The 8,458-nt window shown below is 32.2% G+C and overlaps 2 pseudogenes; both read right to left on the bottom strand.

The window, feature by feature from the left end:
• Positions 1 to 1,145: 1,145 nt before the first annotated feature.
• LOC149577541 (chitinase 2 pseudogene) lies at positions 1,146 to 3,893 on the bottom strand (annotated as a pseudogene).
• Positions 3,894 to 3,938: 45 nt separating this feature from the next.
• Positions 3,939 to 4,811, bottom strand: LOC149577540 (chitinase 2 pseudogene; annotated as a pseudogene).
• Positions 4,812 to 8,458: the final 3,647 nt, after the last annotated feature.

The following is an 8,458-nucleotide window of genomic DNA, read 5'->3' as shown; positions in this document are numbered from 1 at the left end:
ACTGTGTGATTTTTGAGTCAAACTCAATGACCCATGTTTCATGAGTAGTGATTCAACATGAATCCATCTCTCATGAGAATAAATGGAACACTTAGCACTCATTGGATCTAGGTGATGCTCACAGGGGTGAAGCACCGAGACTTCCCGGGAGGTCACCCATCCCAGTACTACTCCAGCCTGAGCGCGCTTAACTACGGAGTTTCCTCCATAGTTAAACCCAAAGCTTGCAACCCCATTTACAAAACCTAAAAGTTTTTAATGAATTCTTTTAAAAGTTGGATATATAAAATTAATTTAAAATTTATAAATTTAATGGAGATTAAGACTATTTTTAAGGAAACACAATATGCATATGACTTAGTTGAGAAAAAATGAATTGAAAAAGAGTCATAAACCTCTTTGATGGTCATTGTGTAATAAGATATTGTACATGAACCACATCATGCTTATAACCAACATTTCCTTTATTCCATGAGTTCTATAATATTTTCTTTCAGAAAAAATTACCATATATTTTGAAATCCACTATACTCGGATAATATACTTTACCATTGTTCATGGCCCATCATCTTGAGTCAAATTTGAACATTCATTTAGTTAGTCATCATCAGCAAAAGGAACTTCCTATACCACTAAGGTCAATTGTACACTCCCTTTTATAGGCCTAATTATAACATTAACAACTTAGATGCAACTTCCCAAAACTTTTTTCTAATATGTGATGTATTCAGATCCATAAGTCATATTTTTACACTTCGAGAGGCGCTGTGGAAAAATATTTTTCCTCTTAACATTCAATTATAAACTTTTTATAATCTATTTCATATTGAGATGCTCCAAGATTTAGGATATTTGAATGTGTAGAAAATTCTACTTTTTAAGTGAGGCAAATACAAATTGTTTTCAAATTATCTCATTTTTCCTTGTGAATATATCATTGCAAAAGGCTTTATTTTTTTTTGTTTAAATTAAAAACTTATAAATTATGATATTGCTATCAGAATTTAACTTATAAATTTCTAATGCATTAATCTATTAATTTTATTTAATCATAAATTAAATGTATGAGACTATTAGCAGGAAACTTTGATTCTTTCCATTCGTTATTAATTAAACCCATTAAATTAAACAATGAATTACAGACGCTAGCTCGATGACAACATCAGTTGGCTCTGTTTTTCATATTGGAAATCATACTTTTTTGAATTGTCAGCAGACCATATAAAGATGCCTTCAAGTTTTCTTCTCTCCTTCAACTGCCTACACGGCTCGAAGAATCCGTTTTCTGGTCTGAGTCCCCGGGAAGATGGGTTTGTACCAAAATTGGCAAGTATTTTCCCATCCTTGTAATTAGAGGTCTAAATATCAAAGTACTCGAGAAACTATTTGACTGTGGTGTTCCGAGGGTAAGCATAGAATTGGAAGTTTACATGGTCAATGAAGCGACCATATTTATTCCAGAGCGCCATGTAACGTGACTGCACTGTACTATTCTCGTAAGGACCAATGGACGCCATGGAGATAATATCTTTCTACTTAAGTTGTACGATTAATCGACCAATACACTCGGTAAAAGTATTGGGGTTTGAAAAGTCGAAATGCTCGTAGTCGATGTCGATGCCGTCGAAATGGTATCTGGAATCATTGATTTGGGATTCTGGAACTTGAAATCTAGGTTTCAGTTTTGGGGATTCGATTTGGACCCGTTTGGTTCACCAAGAATTCAATATGAAAATATGCATTTCCTCCGTTTGGTTGCACATTTAGAAACTAAATTAAATTTACAAATTTTCTTTTAACTCAACTCATAAAAGATTGCAACTACAATAAATCGCCTCCTCTGCTCTGCAAATCGAAGAAAACGAATCGTAAGGAAACCACAAAACAAGCAAGCCTCCCCCATTAAAATGTGGTAATGGTGTGATTAAAGTCAGCTTAGAAACTGCATCTTACCAGACACATAACCAAGAACTCAAGCACATGGCCTGGAGAGAGAAAGTCCCACTGATCTTTTCAAAAACAAAGTGTATCGTTGGAGACCTTCAACAATCTTGCAACGTGCTTTAACGTGCCTCTAGAAACACAACCATGTAAGTTATTAAACAGCATAACAGCCAACGGCCATGGCAGATGTGATGGAAATGAAGACCTCTGAATAACAGCCAACGGCCATGGCAGCCTGGATAAATTGCCCCAATCTCTGCGAGGTCGAAAATGGCAACGGATATTTCCCAGTGGGAAATGAAATAGCTCCCCGCAGATGCAAAAAAAAAGGCTCCTCGTGGATGCAAAAAATTATGCCTTTCAACAAATATCGTATGCCCGTTTTAATAAAAATTGGAATTAAAACGGGTTTATGACCAATTCCAGCTATTTCGGTGGAAGACGAAATCCACGAAATGGGCTATAAATGAGGATACGGAATCCCATTTCTATCAAATTCTAATTCGTGTTTTGCACACCCAAACAGTGGATTGAAAAGTTATTAAGATACGGAATTCTAATTCCACCTCAAATCCACGAACCAAACGGGGCCTTATTATCTCCGTGACAGAAGAAACGGTGTTGTTAACCCATGACGACCCGCTCCATGGCTGAAACTGCACAAAAGTGCCCACCTTTCCAATGACGTCGCCCCCCAAGCTAACTGCGACCTTCACATTTTTTTATTTTGACTTGATTGATAGAACGTCACTGGGACGTAGATTTTTCTTGTCCCAGAATACGTTGAATTTACTATTTTTTGGAGGCGGAGAATGAGCGGATTTGGTGTAGTCAATGGCAAATGACAAAATGAAGTGAATGTCGACGTCAGGATTGATTGGCATGTCTAAGAACTTGACGTTGAGGCCTTCCGCGCCTGTGTATTCTCTAAACAGTTTAACATTGCTAGCTGCACAAAGATAGAAAATCATGACATCCAATATTCTCTGCTCATTCTACGCACTATTATAAAGGGTGCCCCAAACATTACGAATCTCATAAAAACATTTGCAATGAGACATTAATGTTTAGAAAAAGGATGTAAAGACTTAAATAGCGAGTGTGGAATAACCAAGAAAAGTACAGTGAGGAAAAGCTTGATTTGCATATATATAAGTGAGGAAATATAAGTTTTTAATGAATTTTTTTAGAAGTTGGATATATAAAATTAATTTAAAATTTAGAAATTTAATGGAGATTAAGACTATTTTTAATGAAACACAATATATGTATAATTTAGTTGAGAAAAAATGAATTGAAAAAAGTCATAAATCTCTTTGATGGTCATTGTCTAATAAGACATTGCACGACAACATGCTTATAACCACCATTTCCTTTGTTCCATGACTCACAATATTTTCTTTGATAAAAAATTACCATTTATTTTGAAGTCCACTATACTTGAAGAATATACTTTACTATGATCCAAGACCCATGATCTTAGGTGAAATTTGAACAATCATTTAGTTAGAAGTCATCATCAGCAAAATGAACTCTCTAAAACACTAAGGTCAGTTGTACACTCACTTTTATAGGCCTAATTATATCATTGCAACTTCCCCAAACCTTTTTCTAATATGTGATGTATTCAGATCCATAAGCCATATTTTACACTTGGAGAGGTACTATGGAAAAATATAAACTTTTTATAATCTATTTCATATTGAAATGCTCCAAGGTTTAGGGTATCTAAATATGTAGAAAATTCTACTTGGCATTTTAAATAAGGCAAATATAATTTGTTTTCAAATTATCTCGTTTTCCCTTATCAATATACAATTTCAAAGGACTTTATTTTTTAAATTTAAATTTATAACTTCTAAATTTTTAATGCGTTAATCTATTAATTTTATTTAATCATAAATTAATTGTATTGAGACTATTAGCAGGAAAACTTTGATGCGTCGCATTCTTTATTAAGAAAACCCTTTAAACTAAACAATGAATTACAGACCCTAGCTCGATGCCAACATCAGTTGGCTCTGTTTTTCATATTGGAAATCATACTTTTTTGAATCGTCAGCAGACCATATAAAGATGCCTTCAAGTTTTCTTCTCTCCTTCAACTGCCTACACGGCTCGAAGAATCCGTTTTCTGGTCTGAGTCCCCGGGAAGATGGGTCTGTACCAAAACTGGCAAGTATTTTCCCATCCTTGTAATTAGAGGACTGAATATCAAAGTACTTGAGAAACTGGTTGACTGTTGTGTTCTGAGGGTAAGCATAGAATTGGAAGTTTACATGGTCAATGAAGCGACCATATTTATTCCAGAGCGCCATGTAATGTGACTGCACTGTGCTATTCTCATAAGTAGCAATGGACGCCATGGAGATAACATTTTTCTGCTTAAGTTGTACGATTAATTGACCAATACACTCGGTAAAAGTATTGGGGTCTGAAAAGTCGAAATGCTCGTAGTCAATGTCGATGCCGTCGAGATGGTATTGTTTGATTATTTCTGTGAGAGAAGAAACGGCGTTGTTTACCCACGATGATCCGCTCCATGGCTGAAACTGCACAAAAGTGCCCACTTTTCCAACGACGTCGCCCCCCAAGCTAACTGCGACCTTCACCTTTTTATATTTCGACTTGATTGATAGAACGTCGCTGGGACGTAGATTTTGCTTGTCCCAGAATACGTTGAATTTACCGTTTGTTGGAGACGGAGAATGAGCGGATTTGGTGTAGTCAATGGCAAATGATAGAATGAAGTGAATGTCGACGTCAGGATTGATTGGCACGTCTGAGAACTTGACGTCGAGGCCTTCCGCGCCTATGTATTGTCTAAACAATTTAACGTTGCTACCTGCACAAAGATAGAAAATCATGACATCCAATATTCTCTGCTCATTCTACTGACTAGTATTAAGGGTGCACCCAAACATTACAAATACCATAAAAACATTTGCAATGAGACATTAATCTTTAGAAAAAGGACGTAAAGACTTACATAGTGAGTGTGGAATAACCAAGAAAAGTACAGTGAGGAAGAGCTTTATTTGCGTTTCCGTTATCGTATTTTTCAAGAAGAGAGGTCTAATTGGAAGAGATTTCATGGCGTGTGTGTGTCTATATATATATATATAATAGTAGTTGTAATGTTGAACAAATCATTTTATTGTACAGAGCAAAGGAAACGACATGCAAACATGGTGAGGTCGGCAAGCCGAACTGAACACAATGATGCCGACATGTCTTATTTGATTAGACAAAATGCTCACTTGTTACAGTTGATTTTGTTTGACGTGCATCCTTGGGTAAGCGATATCATTTTAGACAATTATAGCTAGGAATCAACGGCATTGGTCATACATCAGTCGGCTCATGGACAACTAAGGATGTCCACAACCCTAATCGATGGACACGACAGAGTATGACAAGTGGCAGCTCTTCCACTTTCGCTTCCTTGAATACTAAAATAATTATTTCACTTATAAGGTATCTACATATCAAACACCACATTTCAATCAGAAATATTAAACATTTATTCAAGTTATTGATTAAAATTATCTTTTATTTTTAAATCAATGGTTTAACAATAACTATTTGGGTTTTTTATTTAGTTAGTGGGTGTTTGTATGATAGACACGAGGTCAAAAAAATCTAATTATCTAAATTATATACTACTTCTAACTATAAATTTTATTAATTTTGCATTCACTATTATGTCAATTAATGCAAAATTATTTATAAATGTGCATGTGTGTGTAGTTTTGTGTGTGTGCGCATTGTAAAAAAAGACAAAGTTCTTGTTCATCTATATCATTTTGCAGTATAAACCTTAATATATCATCAAATTATGTTACATGTGAATTTTTTTATTTAAAAAAGATCCTATATCACGTACATTAACACTCCCATAAAAACAATTCTAACATTCTTTAAAAGAATATATTCTTTTTGTGAGGTTTCATTTTTAACTTATGAAAATATAAGGTATTCTCATTAATTCGAGTAGATACTAGTATCTCTTTTATACATTATAAATTTTTAGTGTATACATAAATATATTTTCTAATATTAAAGTTTTAATTAGCTAACGCGAAAGAAATCCCAATCTCTTAAAAACTACACATTAGGTCAAAGAAAGAAGTCCCAAAAGGTTTCAGAAATACTAGAAAAAGACCAATACAAAATCCATACTAGAGCTGAGGGGAAAAAAAAAAAGAACTAAAAGAAAAAAGAACCCCCCAAAAAACCTAATGATTATAACCAGAGAAAAGAGGCTCACTCATGATATAAATCATACATTGACAATATTATACTATAGGAAGTATTATAATTGTAATGTAATGCATTTTAGAAGAGTAATCCAAGTGTTGATACAATAGCCAATAGTGGCATGTTGTGATGGTTAAGTTGTTGTGTTATTATCCTTGCCATCAAGGTTCAAATCTCATGGGGATGAGGTCCCCCGTTTGCGGCCTCACTAGTTCATAGCTCCAGGTCAAAGCGTTTACCCCTCTTTAAAAAAAAAAGAAAAAAAAGTGTTGATACAATAACATAAAAAAATGACATGATATATGTTTACAAAATAACATGAACAAAACACGACACAATCAATCATGAAATTATATGTCAATGTAGATTATTGTAGCTAGTCTCTCAATGTGTTTAGATCTAGTCTTGATTTAATGGAATAGAAACTATTGAGCATAATTTGGTCACTAGAAAATCATAGATCTTTTGAAAGATGAGAGATTAATTTATATAGGATTTAAAAATTATTTTTTTCTTTAGGCCAACATAAAACCTTGAATTACACAGGTTGAGATTGGAAATCCAATTGTGAAAACTAGTACAAAATTTTGCCATAAAATAGGTGAAATTAAATATAGTTCTACAAAATATGGCCTCCAAAAAGGAAGTCACAAACTTGTTAGCTTTTGTTCACATAAAATAGGTCCTAAGTTTTTTTATTTGATGATGGTTTTATTTTAAGGTTTATACTGAAGGTTTAATGTAGAATATATGAAACAAGCTTGAATGATGTACAAAAAGTCACATTAAAGTAGTATCTCAAATAGAGTGTGGAATTTAAAATTCATACAATTGACTACATTAAAGGACTCACAAGTTTTTCTATAGTCTATTCTCCCTTCTCCAAAGTTAGTTGGGTCAATTATGAGAGTGATCTAGAACACACAAAGAGTGGAGACAATGAATGTCTTTACAACTATTAGAATTAAATAAATGTTTATTTTATAATTACATGAAAAACCATGATATCATAAAAGTATCTTGATCAAAGGTGATAACTCACTTCCCCTTCAATGAAAGATTCAAAGATATATGCTTTGTTTGATATGAGGAACTAAGTGATTAGTCTTGAGAGCCAATAGTGCTTGAATCTTTATATTTAAGGTTCCCAACCATTATGCCTCTAAAAAAAAATAGTAAATTGAATAGGTAAGGAGAGATCTTTTTTTATTGACTTGGTAGGTGAAGGATTCAAATACTAGATAATACACCTCAATACATCAAAAAACCAAAGATTTATAGCTCGAGGACTAAGAACCTAGGAGTGTCAATATCAACAATAACCATAAAAAAGAAGAAGTAACAATGTATTTAAATAAATATTGATATCACTATACTCTTTAGAGTATTTTAACATAATCAAGTTATCTATACTAGTTCTGCCTTAGGCAAGTAACTATTGCATTAGTTAGATGCAAAAAAAATTTTACATCTACCAATCACATTTTATAATTTTTTAAGACTATTGATCTTTTCTAAAGTTCAAAGTTTTATCATATTTTATAAACATAAAAAATGCTATTTGTTTGAATTGATATTGGCTAACATCCAAAAAGGTAAGAGAAAAAAATAATATTTGAAAAGATTAAAAGCAAAATTTTAAAACTTTGGTTTGTTTGCCATTAAAACAAATTTACTAAAGCTTTTCTAGTTGCTTTGAGAAAGCTCTATTCCAGAAAGTTCCATGGAAGACAATAGAGTATGCACTAAAGACACATAAATCAATAGCAAATCTTAATTTACTACCAAAATATTAAAGGGAATGATAAAGCCAACTCCCAAAACCAATAAAATAAACAAAGCCTTGCTTTCATAGCTATTATTTTAACATGTAAAACATTAAAATATGAACATAAAACTTTTCCATTCACTTTGCTCTTAATAATTCATATACTTTATATTTTATAATTAAATTTTATCTATTTGTGAAAAACATCATTCATTATAATCTCTATTTGCTATTGTAAAATAATTTTAACAAATATAAAATATTCAAATTTTAATTACAAACCTTTTAAAAATAAATTTAACTTCAATTTTAAATTATTTTAAATTTTAAATTTTCTTTTAAATATTTGAAAATTAGTTCATTTTGAAATTTATGAAAAATAATCAAATATTACATTAAATAAAAAAATTACTTTTAAAGAATCAACAATTACATTAAATAAAAATATTATTTTTAATTTCTTTTTACATTGACTATACTTGATAA

This window comes from Cupressus sempervirens, chromosome 1, assembly GCF_028749045.1.
Source record: "Cupressus sempervirens isolate cs-2001-9-10 chromosome 1, ASM2874904v1, whole genome shotgun sequence".
Classification (NCBI taxonomy): Eukaryota; Viridiplantae; Streptophyta; class Pinopsida; order Cupressales; family Cupressaceae; genus Cupressus; species Cupressus sempervirens.
This window is presented reverse-complemented; position numbering and strand designations above follow the sequence as displayed.